Genomic DNA, 25601 nt, shown 5'->3' on the forward strand with positions numbered 1-25601 from the left:
CAATTTTCTCCTGTCATTCCTTCAGCATTTATGACTTGCATGGAAAACCTTTTGTTTCCATTGTTCACTATGTGGGGCATCCCCAGGGAGTAATGATTTATATAATGAATCATGGTCAATAATGGTCATTATTGATTTTTGCTTATACATTTATGTATATTTGGGGTATATGCTGGTCCTGAGGCTTGAACTCAGGGCCTGGGCGCTGTCTTTGAGCTTTTTCACCCAAGGCTGGTGCTCTACCACTCGAACCACAGCTCCACTTCCGGCTTCTGGTGGTTCATTGGAGATCAGAATCTCATGGACTTTCCTGCCCGGGCTGGCTTTGAACCTTGATCCTCAGATCTCAGCCTCCTGAGTAGCTGGGATGACAGGCGTGAGCCACCAGTGCCTGGCCCAAGGATCATATTTTAATCATGATCCCTGGTGATCTCACCCTAGCTTTTCTCGCCCCCTTCTCTACCCTGCCCCAGCCCCAGCCCCTTTGCCTGGGTATTTTGAGAGTGATGCTGAGCACTTTGGAGATGAAGCTGAATGCAAGCGCAAGTTGAACTGGAAACTTGGGTTTAGTGAGATGTTATTTATGAAGCTCGAATCAGCTCCTTGGAGAGTTAGGTTGTTGGTAGCTTGCCCCAGGGAGAGAAAGACTTTCTGGTACAAGAACAAGTCACAATCGCCCTGTTCATCTCCTTGCTCTTTCTGGATGTGAAGCTGTGGGATAAACGGGTTAAAGTAGATTGCTGGCAACTGTGAAAGTGGAAGGAAGAAACCTGTTGAAATTGTTCTGGGAAGGGGAGAAAGTGTTAGAAGGGGTGGGACTGCAATATATTGATAATCTGTGTGGAAATGTACAATGAAACACCTGTAATACTAATACAAGTTAACACGTATGCATATACAGTATAGACATACAGAAAGAGGCACTCTGTCCATGTATTGCATGTATGTGTGTACGTGTGTATGCATGCATGTATGTATGTATGTATGTATCTATCTATCTGGCATTGCCTCTATCTATCTATCTATCTATCTATCTATCTATCTATCTATCTATCTATCTATCTATCTATCTATCTATCTGGCATTGCCTCTCTCAGTCCTCCGTGAGAATTTGTTTTTCTCAATAAGCATTGCTGGGGGATACAGTCAGACCCCTTGTCTCGTTAGAACACACTTTCCTTTGGGGCTGTGAGGAGGTGTGACAGGACATCATAATTTGCCACATCAAGGAATGGCGTTTCAGATTTGAAAACGCTGCCCGGCTCCTGACGTAGTTTTAATGAAAGGTCTGTGGTTCACAGGGGCCAAGTTGTTTGTAAAAAATGTGTAAAAGTAGCCGGGTGTCAGTGGCTCACACCTGTCATCCTAGCTACACAGGAGGCTGAGATCTGGAGGACCGTGTCTGGAGTCCTGGCTGAGATCTGGAGGCTGAGCAAGGGGCCGCAAAGTCGGCTGGACACGGCCCCCCGCGGACGAAGCCGGGCCGCCATTCCGATTTTAAGGAGAAGCCGGGTCGCCATTCCGATTTTAAGGAGAAGTCTAGAACCGGCGGGCCGCGGTCCAGCTCGGCCCTGCACAGGAAGCCGGCGCAAAGCGGGCCGGGGCCTGGACCTGGCGACAGAGCGCCCGCCGGACAGACGGCCTGCGCGCCAACGAGCGGGTGTGAACGGCGTGAACAGGCGTGACCGCAGCTCGGGTGTCCGCGAGGCTGGCGTGGGTCTGCGGGGCGCCCCGGACCCTCATCCCGCTCCCACTTACCTCAGCCCGCACCGTCCCGGGGCTCGAACTCCGGGCCTCGAATTCCGGGCCCGCAGGCTGCGCTTTCCCTGATTTTCTTCCCTTTCCCCTCGAGGCTGGCGCTGCACCGCTTGAACCGCAGCTCCACTCCGGGCTTTGTGCTGGTTAGCTGGAACTCGGGAGAACCCCGCAGACCCCGCGGTCCGGGCTCCATGCGGGCTCCGGGGGCGATGGCTGCGGCCCCCAGCCACGCCGAGGCTCCTCGAAGGCGGGAACCGAGCCAAGCGCACGCCTGGCTGCCGGGCCACGGCCGCCGTATGCAAATTACCGCCTGTCAATCATGCCTCTCGACCTATCAGAGGCCCCCATGGAGGAGTTTAGCCAATCAGAGGCGCCCGGGCGCGGCCCCGCCCTCCTGAGGCCCCGCCCCCGGCCGGGCCCCGCCCCCGGCCCGGGCCCCTTCGTTCGCCTCAGCGGCCGGCAGGAGGCGCCGCCGACTCGGGGTTCGGCCTCGGGTATCCCCCAGTTCGACCCCGTGCCCGGCGCCCGACGTGGGCCGCCGCCCCCGCCAGGGTGCTCGCGATCCGGCGGGGCGGAGGCGGGGGCGCAGGCCCGCGGGGAGGGGGCACGCGCCTGCGTGTGCTGTGTGTGCGTGTGCGCGTGCACGACCCGTCTCGGGGGGTGTGAACCCCAAATCCAGCCCTGGCCCGGCCACCTGTGCGGTCCCGGGGCGCTGCCGCGCCGGCAGGGCTCCTCCCACAGGGCTCCGGACGCCGACCGACCGACTGAGGTAAACCTGCTGCGGGAGGGAGGGGGCCCGACCCCCGACCCTTGACCCCGACCCCCGCCCGCGCCCACGGAGCCGCGGTGAGCGCCCGGCGTCGGGCCCGCGGGGGGCGGGGCTGGGCTGCGGGGACCCCGGGCTCGCCGTCCATCTCTGCGGGTTTTGGGGGTCGAGGGGACCCCCGGGGGGGGACTCGTCGTGGTTCTCTGCGGGTTTGGGGGGCGGGGGCCGGGGCTGGGCCGTGGGGACCCCCCTCCCCTCCTCCCGGGTCCGGCGCGGGGCTCGCGTGGCAGGTGAAGCCCGCGAGGACGCGCGCGCGCGCGGAGGGGGCGGGGCAGCGCGCGAGGGGGACGGCGGCGGGGGCGCGCGCGGGGGGCGGCGGGGCAGTGCGCGTGCGCGGAGGGGGGGGGGTGTGAGACGGCGGCGGGGGCGCGCGCGGGGGGGGGCACGGCGGGGGCGCGCGGAGCTGAGCGTGCGCGCGTGCGCGGGGGCGTGCGTCCGCCCGAGCCAGCGCGCGCCCTGCGAGCGGAGCCCCGGGTGCGGCGCGGGCACCGGCAGCGCCGTCGGCACGAGCCGGGGTGGGAGGAGGAGGAGGAAGGAGCGGAGGCAGGAGGAGAAGGAGGAAGGAGAGGAGGAGGAGGAGGAGGAGGCCCCGCCGCCGCCCGCGCAGCCATGGTCCGGGCGCCCCCGACCTGTCAGCCCCGCGGCCCGGGGCTTCGGCCGCACCGGCCGGCGCGTTCCCAGTGTGAGTGACTGCCGGTGCGCGCCCGCGCGTGCGCGTGCTCGCGCGCGCGCCCCCGCCCTCCGCCCCCCTCGGGTCGCCCGTCCCGGCGCTGCCCGGCGGGGCCCGGCCAGACCTCCCCGGAATTATTTATAGCGCGGGGCGGCGGTTTCCAGCGCCCCCCCCCCACCGGGGTGCGGGGCGGCGGTTTCCAGCCCCCCCTTACACACACACACACACACACTCGGGGTGCGGGGCTCCCCCTCCCCTGCCACCCACTCCGGATCTCTCCCGGAGCGCGCTCCCCTCCCCTCGCCGCCCCCCTCCGCCCTGACCCCCGCTTCTCTCTCTCTCTCTCCCCCCCCCCCCAGGAAGGGGCGGCCGCGGGCTCAGCCATGCTCCGCCGCCGCCGGGGGACACAGCCGGCGCCCCGCTGCTCCGCCCCGAGCCTCCGCCGCTGAGCCTCCGCGAGGAAGAGGAGGGCGAGGAGGAAGAAGAGCCGGGCGCGGAGCCCCAGCGACCGCGGGAGCCCCACCGAGCGGGCCGCGGGGGGGGGGGGGGACCGGGGCCACCGACAGACCGACCGACCGGACCGCCCGCCCGCCCGCCCGCCCGCCCGCCGCCCATGCTGGGGCCGCCCCGCCGCGCCCCGCACCCCCTGGCCCGCGCCCCCGGACCCCGCGCCCCGGCCGCGTCTGCGCTCCGGGGCCGGATTTCCACGCGAGCTCCCCGGCTCCCTCCCAGGTGGATATGACAGCCAGCACCCGAGGCCGGAGCCACCCACCATGCTGGCCGCTGCCCTGACCGGCCCGGCTACAGGTTCGGCTCTTACCCACCCAGGTGAGCCCCGCGCCGGCCGTGCCCCCCCTGCCACCCCGCTCCTCACCGGGGGCGAGGGGCTCCCCGCACCCCCGTCCCCACCCCGGACCACACACACACACAAAAGGGGTCTCTACCATTCATTCCCTTCAAGTGGATCTTTATTCATTTATTTTTGGGTAGCTCCCCCCCAAAAAAAGGATCTGAAAAATAATGCTTTTTTGGGGGGTGGGGAAGACTTCTTACAAAGAAGGAGGCCTCTTTCCCCTTCATCATCAAACAGGTTTTTTTGGGGGGGTCCTGGGAGGGGGCAGGCGGGAGGGTGGGTGGGTGTCTGGGTGAATGATGATTTTCTAGTTAAATGCCATTTTCTTCACCCGGAGCTCCAGCTATCTAGATCCCCCCCCCCACTTCTCCCCTTGTGCCTAATGTCTCCACCCCCACCCCCACACCCCCATCTCCTGGCTCCATCTTTCCACCCCATCCTAATGATCTTCTCCACCCTTACATTAAAAATCAGGAGGGAGGATTACAGCCAGGGTCGCTGCGGCCATCCCGAGGGCGGACCGCTGGGCCCGCGCTGCCTCCTGTCCCCGGAGGCCCGGTCGCCCAGGGGCCCAGGCTGGCTGGAGAGGCAGGATTGCCAGGTTCCCCCCTCCCCGGGGGGGGGGCACTGAGGGAGACCTTAAAATCCTGAGCTCGGCAAGGAGGGACTGTGTCTGTAATCCGCTTTTTCATTTGGATTTTTTTGGGGGGGGGAGATTTCTTTATTTCTTTATGTTTTTCAATCATCCTCCACGCCAAGTGTTCTCTCTCTGAGCTGTAAATTTCTCCTGTGTCTACACATCTATTTATACCCACACATTCCTCTCCCCTCCCCCCCGTCCCCCCCTTTTTTGGGGGGCAAACTGCTGGAGCTCCGCGGTTGCAAATGGCTATCTCTCCCTGAGTTCAAAACGCCGAGCGTGTGGGAAGGGAGTCCACACGTGAGGGAGCTTTTGTGCTGAACAAAGGGATGGTACTGACCCCGCACGTGTGTGTGTGTGTGTGTGTGTGTGTGTGTGTGTGTGTGTCTTACCAGCCCTGAAAATCGCATGGATACTTCCATTTCCCCCACCTCCCCCTCTCATCCATTTTCACAATATGGCAAAATGTGGGTTAGGCAGCATTTTAATGTGTGTGTGCATGTGTGTGTGTGGGGGGGGAGGAGAGCGGAAGAAATGGTAAAGACTTAGTGAAATGATTCTTCTGTGAGCCACTTGGGCAAGCCAAGGTAACTCCTGAGGGCAAAACAAGATGGGATCACGACCCGGCTTGGGGGGGGGCGGCAGCTGGAGCGTCCGTTCTTCCCGGGCCCACCTTCCTGCCTCGCTCAACAGACAGCTGCAAACTCGGGGAACAGGCACACAGCAGCCTGAGCTTGGGATCAAGGTCTGGACGGAATCTAGAGCAGAATCATCAATAATGCTTTCCCGATAGCTCATCCCCTTCTTTATGTGTGTTGCTTATTTTCCCCTCTCTGGTCTTAAAAAAGCGAAGCAGCAATGCTTTGGAACCATTGAGATGGAGGGGCAGCGGAAGGCGCTCGTCCCACCCTCTACTAGATGATTATTTAAAAAAAAAAGAAAGAATTGGCCAGAAAGGGTGGATGGATGTCAGCCAGATGCCCTGTCGTCTCCTCTTGCTTCAGAGTGTGTGTGTGAGACTCCAGTCTGTGCCCGAGGTGTCTCTGAGTGAGAGGTTCGAGTCCCACTGCATCCACACATCCCCGAGGTGCACCTTGGAGGTCCCTCAGCTGGCTTCCCCACCTGCTTGCTCCAGGAAGGGGGTGGGGTGGGAGAACTCTTCATCTTACTTCAGACTAGCTCAGAGGCAGGGGTGAGGCAGGCCATGATTGCAGGTGGAGTTGGCAGGCGAGTACCTTTGGGTCTCCCAGTGCTTGGTGTGGAGTGGGTTGGGGCGATGGCGGGGTCTCAGCCCCCCCCTCCCCACTCACCCAGTGGGACAAAGCCAGGTTTCCGGCTGTCATGCGTGGGCCCGGGGACCCACCAGCAATGGGGAGGGAGGGGTGACAGAAGGTGGGTGCAGAGGAAGAGAAGAGAAAGGGCGTGAGGAGGCTGTGGAGGGGAAGGACCTGAGTGGGGGTGAGGGGTTCCGACTGGCAAGGCCTCTGGGGGAGTGGCCACAGGTGGGCTGTTGTGAGGTGGGGGGACCCCCAAGGCTAGGGGTCGGGGTGAGGGGGGAGCCTTTGTTCTCCTCTCCTCCTGGCTGCATGAATTGCCGGTCGGGTTGGCTTTTTGTCTCCTCCTGCCCCCTCCCCCCCGGCATGCGTGACGCGGTTGCTGGTGGGAGCAAGAGCAGCTTTAATAGCAACGGAGGAGCACGCGTGGTATGCAATTAAGACAAGAAATTAATAGGAAACCAAGACTTCCCAGGAAGGCTCAGTGGTGCTGCGAAGCGAGGAGGCCCAGCCCCCCTGGGGGCCGTGTTTCTGGGGTGCCGAGCTGGGGTCCCCGCATGGGGACGGCCGCCCGTGGGCTCCGGCCTGCCTCCTCTTCTCACTCATTGGCCCTGGCTCGAGGAAGCCTGTCTTGTCTGCAGAGTCTGCCTCTGCTACTGGGTGATTTTTTTCTTAGGGGTGATGCAGCAGGCAGAGGAGTAAGTGAGGATAAATGGCAGGAGAGGGAAGGGAGGAGAAAAATCCCTCTCGAAAAATCACCCTCTCTGCACCCTCTCTTTTTTTTTTTGGCTTGAACTCTGGGCCTGGGCGCTGTCCCTGAGCGCTTGAGCTCAAGGTGAGCGCTCTACCACTTGAGCCACAGTGCCACTACCTCCAGCCTTTTCCCAGTAATATATTGGAGACAAGAGACTCACAGACTTTCCCACCCGGGCTGGCTTTGAACCTCGATCCTCAGATCTCAGTCCCCGGTGTAGCTTGGATGACAGGTGTGAGCCGCTGGTGCCTGGCTTCTTTCTCCTCCTTCTTTTATTTTAGTCTGGTTGAGAAGAGCGCCTCCTACAGGAGGAGGAGGGGACTGTAGGGTCTTGCCTCTAGAAAGATGGCGGCAGATTCTTGCTGGTCCTCTTGGCTTTTGGCCTCGTGGCCCCCGTGGGTAGGGCCTGGTGCAGGGGAGGCCGGGTGGGGAACGGCACCCGGGCTGAAATCAGCAGATGGAGGAAGTGATCTTCGGCAGGGAGAAGCGGGCTGAGTGGATCTGGCTCTCGGCATGTTTTTTACATCATAAGACATCTTTCCAGATCCTTCCCTGCTGGATTTGGGGATGGGGGCGGGAGAGGACAGGGAAGATGATGATGGCATTTGATGTTTCGCTGTTCAAGAATCGACTGACGATGACATCTGCGCTCGCCTCTGTGGGCTGACGTCCCTTCAGTTGTCAGAGGACGGGGCAGGGAGAACTGGCCGCGTGTCTGTGTGTGGTTGGGCGTGGTGGTTCCAAGCTAGTATGCTTCTCTTTCCTTTCTCCGTTTTGAACTTGAACTTGAACTTGGTCCCTGACCCTATTGGCTGGCACTCTATCAACGGAGCCACGCCTCCTCCCCGCCCCTTCCCTCTGCAGTTCCTCTTTTGAACTACAAAGATGGAGGTTGACCCAAGGGGGTGGGGTGTGGATGGTCTTGGCCAGGCACGGCTCTTCTGTTTTGTTTTGTTCTTCAGCCTCATCCTCCAAGCTTCCCTGACAATTCTAGAAAGTTCTTCCTCACAGTTGACTCCCATTTCCCCTTCTCTGACACTGGGTGTGCACAGCTCCAACCTCGTGGAGTCCCTCCACCCCCCTCCCCCGCCCTCTCTGTAAATAAATAGAGATCAAAAGGGGAGTTATGGGTCTAATGAATTGTTCACATTTTATTAGAGTGGATCTCCTCTTTCAACCGCAGGGGATTCTCCAGAGACAGGAGATTAGTGGTGGGATTGATGGCCTCTTCCAGAAGGCCAGGGCTGGGCTGGCAGCAGGCAGTCCGGAGAGGGATGGGCTTCAGGGCCTGCCCAGGCCCTGGCCGTGGCACAAAACCCATTGGGTGCCTTAGCCCCGGGGGGGGGGGGCAGGGATGGGAGAGTGGTGGTGTGAGCTGGAAGGGCACGCTTGTGTTCGGATGTCCATGTTCCTCCCAGGTTAGTGGCCTTGTGGCCTTTCTCCGGGCCTTCTTGAAGCCACCGGTACCTGCTCAGGTACCGGGTGTACTTGGTGCCCCGAAATTCTTTTCACGCACCCGGCTGGAGAAGGGGAAGCGTGTGAACTTCTCCAGGGCGGGGAGAGAGATTTCAGTTCAGCACTTGTATTTAACATTGTTGAGTGACTAGTAGCACCTAATGAAATACACACGTGTGGACTGAGTGAATGAATGAATGAGTTAATGAAGCTAGGGGCGGGGTTGTTTGGTCTGGTGGATTAGAGGAAACCGGAACGTCCAGCTCTGACCTGCTAGAAAGATGTCCACTGCCGGCTTCTCATTTAAGAGATGGGGGAAACTGAGGCCCAGGGTCTCCAGTTTGATTTGCCTCAGGGCTGGGGGCTCCTCAGTACCCATGTCCAGTGCCCTGCACCACTGACAGGAAGGAGACCGGGAGGAGCTGTGGGTGGATTTCAGGTGGCCCCTTGTGCAGAGGCTCTGGGCAGCGCAGGCACAGCGCACACTCTGGCCTGGGGTGTGGCCTGGCGTTCTGCGGCTCTGAGAAGTGCCCAGGTCATGCCAGAGTTGCTGTACTGGAATCACAGGGCCAAACCACCACCATATCCACCCCTCTGGGCACAGCAGTCTGGCATAGACTCGAATATTGGGATCTTCAGAGCCTCAGCCTTGTGCTTGCACACATCAGCTGTCGGCCTGTAGATTGAAGTTCTCCCGTCTCCATGCTGTGTTCATTCTTTGGTCTTCTGCTTCTGTTTCTATCTTCTGTGTTCTCTGGGTCTTTCTCTTAACGGGTGATTTGCTTTCTTATTTTTTCTTTGGGTCCCCCCCCTGTAACTGATCTTATTTGATATCTTGACGTCTTTTCTCTTTCACATTGTCTTCTTTTATTTATTTAGATTTTTTTTTTTGGTGCTAGTTGTGGGGCTTGAGCGCTGCCCCTGAGTTTTTTAAATTTTTAATTAATTAATTAATTTTGGTTTTGCTCAAAGCTGGCGGCTCTGCCTCTTGAGTCACACCTCCACCTCTGGCTTTTTGGTCTCACAGACCTTCCTGGACTAGGCTGGCTTTGAATGTTGACCCTCAGATCTCAGCCTCCTGAGTGGCTGGGATTGCAGGTGTGAGCCACTGGTGCCCAGCTCCTGTCTTTTCTAAGTGTGTGTGTGTGTGTGTGTGTGTGTGTGTGTGTGTGTGTGATTTCTCTATTCAGCTATTCAATAAATACCTGCTACAGACAGATCTGCCAAACACGGGGTGACCACTGGGGCTGGACTCTGTTCTCTGCCTTCTAGTGCTGTGGGAACAGAGTGCTTGGAGACCAGCTCAGGGCCGAGTGAGATATCTCGGGAAGAGGGTGTGGGGAGAGAGGGATAGTCCATATTACAATTAATTTTTTTATTGTGACGATAAAGGTGACGTGCAGAAGGGTGACAGTGACATCAGTCGGGTCGTGAGTGCATTTCTCTGTGGACCATGTCTCCCCTTCCCTCGCTCTCTCCCCCAGATTGTCCCTCCCGTCCCCACCCACGAGTGGTAGAGTTCATTCTCCACGTGGTGTCCAGTGAGGACCACGGCTGCCTTTGTTCACCCTTGTCCCCTCATTTCTGTGCCCCCCCTTCCTTTTTTGTTGTTGGTTGTTTTCTGGTGCAGATCCTGGGGCTTGAACTCAGGACCTGGATTCTGTCTTTTTGCTCAAGGCTAGTGCGTTATCATTTGAGCCACAGCCTCACTTCTGGCTTTTTGCTGGTCCCTTGGAGACGAGTCTCACAGAGGTTTTCTATCTAGGCTGGCTTTGACCCACGATCCTCCTGTCTCAGCCTTCTGAGCAGCTCGGGTGACAGGCCAGAGCCACGGGCCCCCAGCCCATATTTCAGTTTTTCCCTGAAGGATGAATTGCAGGAAAGGAGGAGAGAGTGGTTTCAGGAGGAGGAGGAAGGACACAGGGAGAAGGAGCTGGTGGGGGCCCAGCCCTCCGTGTTCTGCACCCCCACTCAGGGAGACACGTAACGCGGGGCGCGCATGTATTCTCTGGCCAGCGGGAAGGGGGCCGGCTCCTTGATCTAGCTGCACCCAAGCTGTCCAGCCGAGGGGCTAGCGAAGGACGCACGAAGCGAGCTTCCTCCCTGGCCACTGGCTTTCTTGCTGGCCAGGAGGAAGAAAGGGAAGCTGCTGGTTGACTCTCGGCCAAGGACAGAGCTGGATGGGGGCCCAGGCCCGGCTGCTCGCAGCGAGGGGCCGGCCCGGGCCCGTGTGTTTCTGGAGTGGCAAAGACAGCGCCGTGCACACACTGGCCGCTTTCACAGGGGGTGCAGAGCAGGCCGGGTGAGGGGTGTGGGGGGGATTGGGCAGAAGGGGGGCGCCCAGGACAGCCCCTGGGCGTGGCCCGATCCTGTAGCACTTCCTCCCTCACTGTGGACAGGGGAAGGGGCGGGGGAGACCCCACGCACCGCATCACCCAGCCCCTGGGGTTGTGGTTTGGACAGACGCCGCCCCCAAATTGATTTTTCACCTTCCAATCTCCACGCTGTGGTTTGCATTCAGAAAGACAATTCACAAAAACGAACCGAGGCTCTGCTGAAGATGCGCTCACTTGCTCTCTCATTCGCTCTCTCTCTCTCTCTCTCTCTCTCTCTCTCTCTCTCTCTCTCTCGCTGGGTGGGTGCTTCCCCCCTCTATCTGGGCACCCAGCCCTTTTCACTTTAGCTGCTTTTATTCAGGGAGGGGGCCTCAGACAGTGATCTTCCCATGTATACCTTTGGCATAGCTGGGATTACAGGCGCAAGCTCTCATACCCGGCCTTCAGCCTGAAGGCCAGATGCAGTACTCTGGGGCTGGAACTGTTGGGGATGAATTTCTAGGGGCCTCTGAAGGGCAGCCCTGGAGGCAGAGGCACAAGACTCTGCCTTTGAGGCCAGAGCAGGAGGGGAACTGAGGAGAGGCCAAGGTGGATCTATAGATGTCAGGCCTGGCTGGGGGTGGGAGGCGGACATGGTGGGCAGAATGCTTCACTGGACTTCCGGGTGTTGTAAGGGGGTGGGAGAGAGTTGTAGGTGAGAGCTTCCTTGAACTAGAGCCACAGCTCTACTTCCCACCTCTCTGCTGGCTCATTGGAGATAAAAGCACTTCCCTCCTCCCATCTTCTGGGGCCCCATCGGGTCATACGGATGTCAAAATAGAGGTTGGTGGAAGAGTAAAGAGGTGAAGGAGGAAGAATGAGGAGGAGAAGGAGAGGAAGAATGAGGAGAAAAAGAAAAGAGGAGGAGGAATGAGGAGGAGGAAGAGCAAGGAGGAGGAGGAGGAAGCATTAAGAGACACCTTTGCTGGCCTGACTGTGGCTTTAATCACTGATGGTTAGCCTGGCTGGTTTTGTCGTTTTTGCACAACCACCTTTTTTGGCTTCCTCCTTTCTCTGTTTTAAAATAAATGGGAACCCAGATGTACAGAGGTAGGAAAAAGAAAAAAAAAACCAATCAAGATCAAGATTTATGGATCTGTGTTCCTGAACAAAGCCCGGTGCGTTCATTTATTTATCTAGTTCTTTTCTGTTGTCTTTCTTCTGGATGCCTGTTGGTGGAGGTGGGCTCGGGAGGAGCGGTAGTGAGTGTAATCTGGGTTTTCGGGGGGTTGGTGTGTGTGGTGGGCTCCACAATATTCAGGGAAATCAAGCCAAACCCCATGGATCTGTGTTTTCAGACCTGGGCTGGTGGGTTCCACCTAGGCAGGGACAGTGATCACAGACGGACTGAGTGACCAGGGCTGGGAGTTCCTACCAGGCAGGCCAGGTGTGCCTCTGGAGTGTCAGAATGGGACCCTTGGTTGTGTGTATGTGTGTGTGTGTGTGTGTGTGTGTGTGTGTGTGTTTCTCCTTGTTAGAAACTCCAGGAATTGTGGCTGAAACTCAAAGGTCCCTGTCTGCTTTGATTTGCATCCATCTCTGCTGGAAATGACTTGAGAACAATTCCACTTTGGCCTACCTAGGATTCTGGGCCGCAGGTGCCCTATCATGGGGAGGGGCACGTAGAATCTACTGGAGTGAGATGGAGACTAGACTTGAAGGGAGGGAAGGCCTTGCCGGTCTAGCTGTAGTCATGTAGGAGGAGGGCTGACCCATGGCACCTGTGTTGGTCATTCGGCCTTCATCTAGCTTCATCCTTCATCCTCCAACTCCACTTCAAAGCTCTTCTCTCCTCCAGTTGCACCCCAAAGGGGCTGTCCATTGCAATTCTCGATTGTTCTCCGCAGCTGGAAATAAGCTCTGAGCATGTCTGTCCTCGAACTCCTGTCCTCGTCTGTGTTCCTAGCATTTTTCCTAAGTGGTTCTGGGGTCAGGTTTTATGAGCGTTTTTCACCCCTTCGTCATCCCAGTTCCTCTCTCTGTCCTTCTGTTTTCTGGAACAAACACGATCTTACTTCCTTAATCTTCCCAGCCTCTTATTTATTTAGTTGGTCATGGGGCTTGAACTCAGGGCCTGGGCGCTGTCCCTGAGCTAGCACTCTACCACTTGAGTCACAGCACCACTTCTGGTTTTCGAGTGGTTCATTGGAAATAAGAGTCTCACAGGGACTTTCTTGCGCAGGCTGGCTTCGAACGATGATCCTCAGACCTCAGCCTTCTGAGTAGCTAGGATCACAGGCATGAGCCATCGGCGCCCAGCTGTTTTCTTTTAAAATTTATTCTGTGCCTATTTACAAAGGTGCTTTACAAAGGTGCTTTGGTTTCAAGAAGAAAAACCCCCAGAAGGTTACTTCTGAAACACACCCGATCCTTTCAAGAACCTTCTCCTGGAGTCTGTTTTGCCAGTGAATCTACATTTATTTACAGAAAGCGAGATGAGAGCAGTTAAGGAAAGACACAAGTAGGTTTCTAGAATGAGGGAGCTTGAGATCATTAGTGGTTTTGAAAAAATAAAAAAATAAAGGGTGGGGTGAAGGCGCTACAGGCCTTTGGTGTGACTCTGACTAGGATAGTCTCCCGTTGGTACTTGTGACTGGTCTCTGCTGGTGGTGACTTCCGGCAGCTACGGTGCTGATGGGATGGATGTCCTTGGAGGCTTGTGGCTGGCCCGTGGCGTTCTGTGTCAGGTTCACACGTGGAGGCCTCAGGAGACTGGCCTTGTGTGATTCTCGCTGCCCCTCAGAGGCACAGAGGCAGGGGCTGCAGAACTCGGGGTGGCACGGATACCACCCAGGTTTCCGAGTAGGTCTCCTGAGAGTCGAGCTCCTGGTGCGTGGCCCACTGGGGGTGGAAGGCACGGTTCACGTTGTAAGCGAAGGAACTCCTTAGCCGCACTGGCTTTCGGACGTCCTCCAAAGTGCGCTTCTAGAGCCTTCTCTCTTCCCACATCACACAAGGCTGATTTGGTTCGAATGAATGACTAGAATTCCTGCAAAATAGCCCATTTCTTGATGTACTTTGTGGAGGACAAGAGGGCGGGAAAGGCCTGGCACTTGCCACGCGCGTGGTGATCCCGTTTCCCACAAGGCTGAGTTCTGGCCGCTGTCCTCTCCACCTTCCCCTTTCCTGCTGTACATACGTCCCCAGCACCCCCCTGTGCATCTGGGAGGCCGTCTACTCTCCTGCGCCTGCCTCTACCTGCATTCTGTCCGTGAACTCGGACTCTGTGTGGAGACTGACCGTGATCCTCCCCACTCGAGAACGGCCGGCAGGAGTGCTGCTTCAGTGATGGGTTTTTTAATCATTGTTGCTTTCAAAGGAACTTTCCAGAAAGGATGTGAAGCCAGGTGTGGTCGCTTTCTCCTATCATTCTAGCTACTCCTGAGGCAGAGATTGGGAGGATCGAGGTTCTAGATCAGCTAGGGTAAAAAATTCAGGAGAAGCCAGGTGCCAATCGCTCCTGCCTGGAACCCCAGTTTCTCTGAAATTTGAGGATTGAGGTTCAAAGCCAGCCCAGGCATAAAAGTCCACGAGATTCTTATTTCCAATGAACCACCAGAAAATCAGAAATGGAGCTGGGCTCAAGTGGTATAACACTAGGCCTCTAGCAAAAGAGCTAAGGGACAGTGCCTAGGCCCTGAGTTCAAGGCACACAACTGACCCCTTCCCCCCTCCACCCCCCCCAAAAAAAAAGTTCAGGAGACTTCATCTCAATGGAAAAAAGCTGGGCCTGGGCGTTCATGCCTGCCATTCCAGCAATAGAGAGAAGTATACCTAGAAAGATTGCCACCCAGGTGTCATGGAGGAAAACGTGAGACCTCATCTCAACAAATAGGCATGCGTGCACACACTGAGGCTTTGCTTTTGTTTCAGATATCTATCATGCCCACTATCGTCTCAGAAGATGGCTTGAGATAAGCTAAGCGTATAATAGTTCTGCTCTTATTCTCCTATTGAGAGAATAGGACATCACAAAGTGCCCAGGTCCTTAGAATGACCATCTGAATGCTTTTCAACAGCTTTGCATTAACCCGAGGCAAGGAGGGGGAGGCAGGGAGCCCTGTGGTAGCCCGGGGTGTGGGGAGGGTGGTAGATGAGGCTCAGTGGTGTGTCATCTGCTTCTTGTCTTTTGCTGGTCCTGGGGCTTGAACTCAAGGCCCGGGTGCTGTCCCTGAGCTCTTTCACTCAAGGCTGGCGCTCTACCACTTTGAATCACAGCACCACTTCCAGTTTTCTGGTGGTTCATTGGAGATCAGAGTGGCATGGTTTTTCTTGCCTGGGCTGGCTTTGAACCTCGATCCTCAGATCTCAGCCTTCTGAGTAGCTGGGATCACAGGTGTGTGGTGCCCGGCGGGGCTCCACGCTCTGAAGCCCTTTGTTCTTCAGGTGTATCGTCAGTGTTTAGGGTGACTCACAGTGGGAGATTGGAAGGAATACATGTGTTCCCTGTCCTGCATAATGAGAGAGTGGGGAAATGGGAGAGGGTGCGTGGCTGAACTTGAGGGATGTCTGGGACTGTGGGTTGGTGTGAACATCTGTGGCCCTTGTTCCCCTGGTGTGGTCATTTGCTGAACCCAGGACAGGCTTAGAAGCGGTGGTTCTTCAGCAGTGCAGAGGGCGAAGTGGGTTGTATTTTCAGAACTTGTACTTCATTATAGTTATCACCATTAGAATGGTTTCTTTTTTATTGGTTGTGGGGCTTGAACTCAAGGCCTGGGTGCTGTCCCTGAGCAAACTTCAGGCTAGTGCTCCATTCTGGTTTTCTGGTGGTTCATTGGAGATAAGAGTCTCATAGACTTTCCTGCCTGGGCTGGCTTTGAACCATGATCCTCTAGATCTCAGCCTCCTGAGTAGCCGGGCAGGCGTGAGCACGGGTGCCGTCTCAACTGACACTGGAGTTCTTCACTGTTCTCCTGGCCTCTGTCCCCTCTGTCCTTTCTTACTGTGTCATCCCATGCTGGCAGATGGAGGAGACTCGGGAGCCGGGCTCTCAGGGTTCATGCTCTGGCCCTTACGAGTCCACTGGGAAAAGGGCTTTGCTTCTCTGCGATCCAGGATTTCTTATCTATCAAGTGGGGGTGTCTGTGACACTGGCTGCCGGAGTGGCTGTGAGACGCAGGCAGTCATTTCTCTCTGATCCTCGATGGCGCTTGCTGTCACCACCCCAGTGGGCAGCCTCGCAGCAGTGTGGGGCCCAGGGCCACCTGGCATGGCGGAAGCCAGCTTGCCTAGTCCCGTGCCAGCTATCTGGGGTCCTTTCCATATCAGAAGGTGGGTCCCAGGATTAGACCAATGCTGACTTCTCTGAGAGTCTCATCATCAAAACATACCAGGCAAGAGAAGGAAAAAATAGAATAAAATAAAGGCCAAGCCAGGCACTGGTGGCACATGCCTGTCATCCCAGCTACTCAGGAGGAAGCTGAGATCTGAGGATCAGGGTTCGAAACCAGCCTGGGCAGGAAAGTCCATGAGACTCTGATCTCCCATGAACCACCAGAAAACCAAAAGTGGAGCTGTGGCTCAAAGTGGTAGAGCACTACTAGCCTTGAGGCCCTGAGTTCAAGTCCTAGGACTGGCGCGCGCGCACACACACACACACACACACACACACACACACACACACACATACACACACACACACACACACACACACACACACACACACACGGCAGGGATTCTGGACATGAATTCTTACCTACATTTTACAGATGAGGAAACCAAGGTGCCAAATTCTCCCCTGTGTGCCCCGGATAGCGCAGCCAGGAAGGAGAAGGAGCTGAGACTCAAGTTGCAGGCCGTCTGGATCTCAGGCCCTGGGCTCATCCTGCCCGGCCTGCGTCTCGGGCTGGCTTAGGAGAAGCAGCTTGGGAGCGGGAAGGAGAAGGCTTAGAGGTCACCCAGTGAGCTAAGGAAATGTGACATGACCATCTCCTCCCACGGGAAAACTCCTTTGGTTTTTCCATCCAACACTTGTATAAGACAGGATTAAAAATTGTTGTTTTCTATCATATTTAGAAAAGATGATTGGGAAACTAAGAAAAAAGTTAGAATTTTATATCAGCAACTGAAGAAAGGTAAAGTGCTAGGGTGGTCTCCATGACAGTAAGGGGTGAACTGTCTTTAATGTCTCAGAGACACAAGTGGGGAACTGGACCCAGGGGCTCACTCCTGTCATCCCAGCAACTCAGAAGGCTGAGATCTGAGGATCATAGGTTCAAAGCCAGCCTAGCCTGAACAGAAAAGTCCATGAGACTCTTATCTCCAGTGAACCACCAAAAAGCCAGAAGTAGAGCTCTGGTTCAAATGGTAGAGCTCCAGTTGGGAGTAAAAAAAAAGCTTTAGGAACAGCATCCAGGCCTTGAGTTCAAGCCCTTAGGACTGGTACACGTCCATGTGTGTACATGCACACACATGCACACCATGAACTATAAATTAGGGACTGGTGGCTCACACAATATCACATGTTGAGAGCGCATAATTTGTATTGGAGCGTGAGTTTGAGAACACAGAGCTTATTTCACAGTAGGATTTTTAACACATGAATTGTAAGGAAAATAATAAACAGCTTTGGGCTCAATGAGGGATTCCAGAATGCCTTTAACACATCAGCAGACACACTACAGGCCTAATGCTTGCCTGGTGCAAATATCACCCAGGTTTCAAACGACAGCTGAGGGCCAGTTTATCTATCATCTGTTTAGGAAGAGATGGTATCTGGGAATCACCAAGTTACAAACACAAATATTGGAAAAATACTGAAGCAGATAGTTCTCCATACCTTGGAGACACTAGGACATGGTAGCCCTTGCATTACTTTTCTAAGCCGGCTGTCAGTGTCACGCCTGTCATCCCAGCTACTCAGGAGGCTGAGATCTGAGGATCAGGGTTTAAGGCCAGTCCAGGAGGAAAAGTCCATGAGACTCTTATCTCCAATAAACCACTCAGAAAACCGGAAGTGGCGCTGTGGCTCAAGTGGTAGCGTGCTAGCCTTGAGTGAAAGAGCTCAGGGACAGCATCCAGGCCCTGAGTTCAAGCCCCAGGACCTGTACAACAAATGGCTTTCTAAAGAGCAAGTCCTGTTGTGCCTGTGACTCTGTAGGGAGGGCCAGCTCAGCAGGCTGCAGGGGACGTGTGTGTGTGTGTGTGTGTGTGTGTGTGTGTGTGTGTGTGTGTGTGTGTGTGTCTGTCTGTGTCTGTGTCTGTCTGTGTCTGTCTGTGTCTGTGTGTGTGTCTGTGTGGCTTCTCACTTCCGCCTGGAGTTCTGAGACACATCTACACTTGGTTAACAGATTTGAAAACAAAGAAACAAACAACAACATTGAGTCTTTATCCCAGAAAAATACACTTTTGTGCAGACTTCCAAAATCTTCCTTTCCTCCCTCCTTCCTTCTCCTCTTCTCCCTCCCCGTCTTCTCCTCTGTGTGCCAGTACTGGGGCTTGAACTCAGGGCCCTAGGTGCTTACTTGGCTTTTTTTAGTCAAGGCTGGTGCTCTACCTCTTAAGCCACAGCTCCACTTCTGGCTTTGTCAGAAGAGTCTCATGGGCTCTGGTTGCTCGCCCTGTGCTGGCTTGGGACCTCGATGTTCAGATCTGAGGGGTGGTGGGCCAGAGGGCAGAGGTGGAGGCTGGGTTTATTTATTTATTTTTTGTCCATCGTGGGGCTTGAACTCTGGGCCTGGGCGCTGTCCCTCAGCTCTTCAGCTAAAGGCTAAGCACTCTACCACTTGAGCCACAGTGACACTTCTGGCTTTTTCTGTGTATGTGGTGCTGAGGAATTGAACCCAGGGCCTCATGCATGCAAGGCAAGCACTCTACCCATGAGCCACCTTCCCAGCCCGGGCCGGGAGGTTTGTAAGGCTCTGTGCCACAAACAGGTGTCTCAGGTAATAAGGGCGGGGCCCCGCCCTGCCCTGCCTGGTCCTGTCCTGTCCCTGCTCTGCCCCGCCCCTTCTGACCACGCAGCTGGCCTTGGCACCCTTTGGCGATGGGAGGAAGGAGAAAGCCACAGCTGCTCTGCCCTGGCCGGGATGTGTGGGCCGGATCCCCGGAGCGTGTGTGGCTTCTTGGTGGAGGTCTGCCTGCCCGCGTGGCACTGGCAGGCATCTGCTCCATCGCCTTGTCCGCTGAGTGGCAGCGATGGCGAAGAGCTGACTGGGAAGGGTGGGCAGACATGGTGGGGTCCAGAATGGTGGATGGAAATGGATTTTGAATTATTCCTGGGGCCGGCTCCGCTCCTCTCTGTCCCCCTCCCCATCTGACCGCCCCCCCCAGTCTGTCCTCCCCCCTATCTGTCGTCCTCCCCGTCTGTCCCCCTCCCCATCTGTCCCTCCCTGTCCGGCCCCCCCCCGTTTTCCCCCCTCCCCATCTGTCCCCCCATTTGTCCCCCTCCCCATCTGTCCCTCCATGCCCTTTGGGCTGCATCCCAGAAGCAGGTGGAGGACGAAGCCAGGGCCAAGCTGAACTCCATGCTGCTCACTGTGTGACAGAGCCAGCTCCGTGCACTTGGGCGAGCATGTGTGTGTGCGTGTGCGCGCGCGCGTGTGTGCACAGGGAGCTCACATGCATGCCCATGCACACACCATGAATGTGTGTGGATGCGTGCATGCTTGCACACAAGCATTTGTGGTCATGCATGCCTATGCATGCATGTGTGCATGCGCACGTGTGTGTGAAAGGGAGAGGATATGAGGCCACAAAGGAGCACTCGTTCCTTCCAGCTGTGATCCTCCAACCTCAGCCTCCCGAGAGTAGCTGGAATGACAGGCGAGAGCTGCGGCGCCCAGCCTGAAGAAGCTCTTTAGTTCGGTGGCCTTGCGCCATCCAACCAGCAAAGACACCTCCCCCAACTTCCCCACCCCCACCCCCATCTTCAGGACCTTCCCCACACCAGTGTCTCCCACAGAGCTCCCTCCCCAGGATGGGTCAGCCCTTCTTCTTCCACTTGCCAGCTTCCCTCCGTCCTCTCCCTCTCTCTCTCTCTCCCTCCCTTCTGTTGTGGAAATTAAGTGCATTTTGTATAAAACCGGTGCATATAAACAGCTAATCTAAGGACACTCATTGATAAGAAGTTTTTTCGCCACCCCCTTTCCTTTTCTGACTTATTTGCAATACAGTCTAGAACCTTCTTTTTTCACGCATTCCCTCACAGAAGGCAGGCAGGTTAACCAGCTGTATTTCTGTGGCAGGGCTGTGGTTTCAAAGAAAAGTGAGCTTTTGTCTCTGCTGTTAGACAGAGAGCGAGGAAGAGAGAGAAAAGAGGAAGAGAGAGAGGTGGAGAGGAAGAGAGAGACGGAAGCAGAGCCAGAGATAGAGAGAGGAAGAGAGGGAGAGGAAGGAAAAGAGGAAGAGGAAAAGAGGGAGGAAGTGAGAGGAAGAAAGAGTGGAAGAGAGAGGAAGGGAGAGGCTGGCTGTACTTGGAGTTGTGTGGTTTGAAGTCTTTGTAGAGTTTTGACAAATGGGGGTAATTACACAGCTCTGCCATCCGTGAGTTATCTGTATCTGCTTGGCTTGGGAGTTTAGTAGGATTTCTGCAAGCAGGCAGCTCCTTTGGCTCCAGTATCCCGTTAACAAGACGTGCTCCTTTGCCCAAAAAGGTCTCTCCACCCTTGCACTCTGGCTGTGTGTGTTTCCACACGGGGTTTCCTTATTCAACCAACAGACTTCCTATTGGACCTGGGAATGAATTCTTTCCAGTCTAACCACCAGGCAGAAACCGTTAGGAATGACCGTGTGTGTGTGTGTGTGTGTGTGTGTGTGTGTGTGTGTGTGTGTGTGTTTGTGTGTGTGTGTGTGTATCTATCTCTGTGCGTGCGTGTGCACACATGCTCTTTTTGCTCAAGGCTAGTGCTCTACCACTAGAGCCACAGCTCCACTAGCAGCTTTTTGGTAGATTATTGGAGAGAAGAGTCTCATGGACCTTCTTGCTGGAACTGGCCTTGAACTGCGATCCTCAGATCTCAGCCTCTTGAGTAGCTGAACCACCAGCGTTTGGCCTATGATACTTTTAAAGCATCAACTTGTAATATTTATGTTCTTATGCTAAAAATACTTATTCTCTTCTCACTCTATGGAGGTTCAAGTCCAACCAGGCATGTTGTATTTTAATCTGGCAAGTCCGCCCTGCCCCTTCTGTGTCTCTTTTCATGCAGTATTTACAAGGGAGAGGGGGGTATTTGAAACTTGCACCCCTGGACGTGATGTTTCTAGAGGCTGGCGGTGGGCCTTCCTATTTCTCTTCTCTGGTCCATCTGAGAACTCTTCCGCTTTGCACGTGGTGGGGCCTGACAGCGTTTGACAGAGATAGGGGTCATCTTTAGCAGAGCTCTGGCTGGTGGCTGAACCATTTCTACCAATGCTATATTGGACCAGAAACTTGGTTTGCTCAGTAAGTGTGAAGCGGGGCAACGCTTTATAAGAATTGTGCCCAAGCCGGGCACTGGTGGCTCACGCCTGTCATCCCAGCTACTTAGGAGGCTGAGATCTGAGGATTTGCAGTTCAAAGCCAGCCCAGGTAGGAAAGTCTATGAGACTCTTATCTCCAATAAACCACTCAGAAAACCGGAAGTGGTGCTATGGCTCAAGTGGTAGAGCACCAGACTTGAGCTGAAGAGCTGAGGGACAGCGCCCAGGCCCAGAGTTCAAGCCCCATGACTGACAAAAAAAAAAAAAAAGTATTGTGTCCAAGTGTGGGTCAGAGGTGGGAGGCATGGCTCAGGCTGTAGAATGCTCGTCTAGCAAGCCGAAGGGCTCTGAGTTCAAACCCCAGCACTACCCAGGAAACCACAAATGTAATCCTGATCTTTAAATAATAAAGGCTGTATATGAGGGACCAATGGCACCCTGCTGAACTGTGAAAAGCTAAGCCATTTCCCCTAAAATCAGGATCAAGGCAAGGACGTCCACTCTCTCTAGGCCTGTCCAGAATAGTTCTGGAATTCCTAGCCACAGGAGTAAGGCAAGAAAAAGACATAAATGAAGTGTGCCAAAGTGCGAGTCATAGGCTGTGATTGTGGGTGCAGGGCACTAACGGTCCTGTGGGGAGGTCGCTCACCCCCGCCCCCCCAAGTCCTGTTTGTTTCTTCATGACTTGCCTGTGGATGGGTTGAACTGGACAAGCTGGGTTAGCCCCCTTTATAGACAGACAGTGAGAGCCACAAATAAGCAATGAGCCCAGCAGCTGTTTACTGAGCAGCTCCTGGGTGTGGTGCCGGGCGCCGGGATGTACGCCACTTCTCATGACAACTGAGGAAAGTGATCCTCCTTTTTCAAAGGAAGTGTGTGTGTGTGTGTGTGTGTGTGTGTGTGTGAGTGTGTGTGTGTGTGGTGCATCGCAAAGAGGTCAGGTAACATGAACCAGTGGTTTGGCCTAAAAAGGGCACATTGGAGTTTTTGTGGTTTGTTTTGTTTTTGTTTTTGTCGGTCGTGGAGCTTGAACTCAGGGCCTGGGCGCTGTCCCTTAGCTCTTCAGCTCAAGGTGAGTATCCTACCACTTGAGCTACAGCGCCACTTCCAGTTTTCTGGTGGTTTATTGGAGATAAGAGTCTCATAGACTTTCCTGCCCAGGATGGCTTTGAACCGTGATCCTCAGATCTCAGCCTCCTGAGTAGCTGGGACCACAGGTGTGAGCCACCAGTGCCTGGCTCACACTGGGTTTTTGACCCCACCAGAAAGTTTCCTCTTTCTCAACCCCAGCTTGGGCCCTGGATGACATTGGGCCTGGCTGGGAAAACAGGAGACACTCCTGGGTGGATTGATCTATCCTGTTGTAATGATTTGTGACAAGGAGCATCCTTTGTAGCCTCTTGTAGTATGTGGTACCCCATCTTGACAGTCTGCCCCCCCAAATACACCGATTTCCCCCCGCAGAGCAGAAACCACAGCTCCCCTCAGAAGTGCTGGCTGTCCTTTTCTTCCTGCCCTCCTTCCCCCAATCTATTTCCTCTGCGCTTGTGTAAATCAACCTGTGGTGGTCAAAGGATTAATTCAAGGGCTGGAGGATTTCTTAATCATTGTGATTCTTTTTTATTTTTATTTTTTGGGGCTGTCTTTTGCATTTGTCCTCAAATAATACAAGGAGATTCCCACACCTCGTCCCTGTCATAACTCAAAGTAACTTTGAATGGGATGGGTTTGTCTCCTTCGGGCCCCTGTACTTTCAAACATATCTGTAGCCTGGCCACAAGTTAAAGGTGATTGGCTTCAAGCTGTCTCCACCTGTCATCTGCCCCATCGTCCATCAGTGTGCGGTGGGGTTTATGATCATTGTCTGCAAATCCATGGGATGGAATGGCTTCCTTGCTCACCCGTGATCATGATAGGCTGAGGTCTCCCAAGTGTGTAGGTGGCAGTACAGAATTGTGTGGTGAGTTCAAGGCTGGTGCTGTACCACTTGAGCCACAGCACCACTTCTGGTTTTCTGGTGGTTCATTGGAGATCAGAGTCTCACGGACTTTCCTGCCCAGGCTGGCTTTGAGCCATGATCCTCAGATCTCAGCCTCCTGAGTAGATGGGATGACAGGTGTGAGCCACCAGCACCGGATGTATTATTACCTGGTGTATATAATACACTTGCTGTATTATGACTGTATTTTGTTCTGAGATTTCTCCGATGCAGCCAGCAGCTTTGGCGGCATCTCGGATACATTTCATGTCTTGTCTCTCCTGATGTCTCTTGGGAGCACGTGGGTTCTTTGGCCAGTGGATGAGCTCGATCCTTCCTGAGAACCTGTGGGTCCCCTGGGTATCTGTTTATTTAGAGGACGTGGGTTGGGGGGTCAGTGTCTGGCATCCAAAGAGAGCAGTATCTATGGGGCCATGAGTGTGGGGCGGTGCTATTTGGGTGTGGTGGGGGACTGGGACTGCCCTGGGCGCCGTGTAGCACCCCCTCACTCCAAGCCTGCCCCCCATCCGGGCTGAACAAGACTCTGTTCTTTTTCTGGGAACATTTTTGAATTTCAACCTAGAGGAAGGGACATATGGGTCATCATCCCCTCCCCTCCCCTCCCCTTCGCTTCCTCTCCTCTCCCCCTCTTCCCCTTCCTTTCCTTACCCTCCCTTTCCCTTCCTTTCCCTCCCCTTCCATTCCCATTCCCCCTCTCCCTCTCTCCTCTCTCCCCTCCCCTCCTTCTTTTCCTTCCTTGGAGACAGTGTGCTTGTATTTGCCCCAGAATATCGTTCTTTATTCCTTTCCATTCAACAACAGTTTGACATTTTGCATGATACTAGTATTAGATGTCACCTTATCCTTCTCTAATCATAATTTTAACAACCAAAAGTCAATTGGTGTGTGTGTGTGTGTGTGTGTGTGTGTGTGTGTGTGTGTAATACTGGGGCTTGAACTCAGGACCTCCTTTGCTCATGCTCGGATTTTTCTTTCCTGGTTGACACTCTACCACTTGAGCTATGCTTCCTGTCTCTAAAAAGTCAGTTTATTAAAGTGATACTTTAATAAATTAGTAATTAATTAATTAAGTGGAATAAAGGTACTCTACCATTTGAGCCATGTATCAAGTTCATGGTGGCTTTTTAAAATTCATTGTGCTGGTCCTGGGCCTTGAACTCAGGGTCTGGGCACTTTCCCTGCGCTATTTTTGCTCAAGGCTGGTGCTCTACCACTTGAGCCACAATTCTACTTCTGGCCTTTGCTCTACCACTTGAGCCACAATTCTACTTCTGGCCTTTGGTGGTTCACTGGAGATCAGAGTCTCATGGACTTTCCTGCCCAGGCTGGCTTCGAACCTCGATCCTTAGCTCTCAGCCTCCCGAGTAGCTGGAATGACAGGTGTGAGCTACCAGGTGCCTCCATTTTAATGGGGGGAGGGGTAATCTATTCTGAGATCTTGGCAGGACATGTAAGTCAGGGAGTCGCAGATGCTCATCTGGAACGTTCTCCATGTCCTCAGACTTCCTCCCAGGAAGTTTGTCTGCTAGTTCTCCATGGCGGTGACCTTCGGGCTGGCTCTTGGTTGGAGCCCTCCCCCTCTCCCTAGTGTCTGACCGGGTCAACAGTGCCACCCTCCCCTGAGGCTCCCCGCCCCCCAGGATTGCCTCTGCGGCTGCGCTTGTTACTCTGGTGTCTTTGCAGGCGCTGGCCTAGCGCTCTTCAGGGAGGTCAGCCATGAGTCACACGCAGACGAGGCCCCAGGGCCCCTCTGACTAGTGTCAGCATGTCCATAGGGAGCTGAAGTAGAGTCCGCTTTCTCGTGCCTAAATAAACACCATACTTGTAAAACTCATGTTTTCTTGCGTCGAGGCCTGAACAGAGGATTTGGCCTGGGCTGAAGTGTGTGTGTGTGTGTGTGTGTGTGTGTGTGTGTGTGTGTGTGTGTGTGTGTGTGTGTGTGTGTGTGTGTCTGTGTCTGTGTGTGTGTGTGTGTCTGTGTGTGTGCTGGTCCTGGGGCTTGAACTCAGGGCCTAGGTGCTGCTCTGAGCTTTTTTACTCAAGACCAGCTGCTCTACCACTTGAACCACAGCTCCACTTCTGACTTTTTGCTGGTTCATTGGAACTAAAGACTCTCATCAGACTTTCCTGCCAAGGCTGGCTTTGAACCACGGTCCTCAGATCTCAGCCTCCTGAGTGGCTAGGATTGATAGGTGTGAGCCACTGGCGCCTGGCTCAGACCCCCACCTTTTATTTGTGTTCTCTCTGCTTCTCCGTCAAGGTGGACATTCTCCACAGGCATGGTCTAATGCTGTGTCGTTGTTCGTAGGGATTTTGTTTAACATCACTTATGCATTTATGTGTTTAAGCTAGCTGGCATTCAAAGGACATTTAACACCCACCTTTGCTGCTTAGTGTTGGGAGAGCAGCAAGAGAAGGGGATGGAGCAGAGGTCACAGCCGGGACTTTGGATGAGACTAAAATGTGGGTTGTGTTGGACTTTATCCCATGAGAAGACAGAAGCTGGGGTGGGGTCCTCAAATTGGGTAAAAATCTCCGACTGGGGGAAGACTCTCTTGATTTTTCAATTTTTTTTCCAATTTTTTATTTTTAAAGT

At 54.7% G+C, this 25601-nt stretch overlaps 1 protein-coding gene across 1 annotated transcript in view; it reads left to right on the plus strand.

The window, feature by feature from the left end:
* Positions 1-3149: 3149 nt before the first annotated feature.
* LOC138806761 (glutamate receptor ionotropic, NMDA 2B) overlaps positions 3150-25601 on the plus strand; it is a 188839-nt gene continuing 166387 nt past the window's right edge. Inside the window, exons 1-2 of the mRNA XM_069992101.1 lie at positions 3150-3266; positions 3614-4082. The gene's annotated coding sequence lies outside the window, so the exon portion shown is untranslated. The remainder of the gene's footprint in view (positions 3267-3613; positions 4083-25601) is intronic.

The sequence above is a fragment of the Dipodomys merriami genome, unplaced genomic scaffold (genome assembly GCF_024711535.1).
Source record: "Dipodomys merriami isolate MVZ:Mamm:240054 unplaced genomic scaffold, mDipMer1.0.p SCAF_408, whole genome shotgun sequence".
Lineage (NCBI taxonomy): Eukaryota > Metazoa > Chordata > Mammalia > Rodentia > Heteromyidae > Dipodomys > Dipodomys merriami.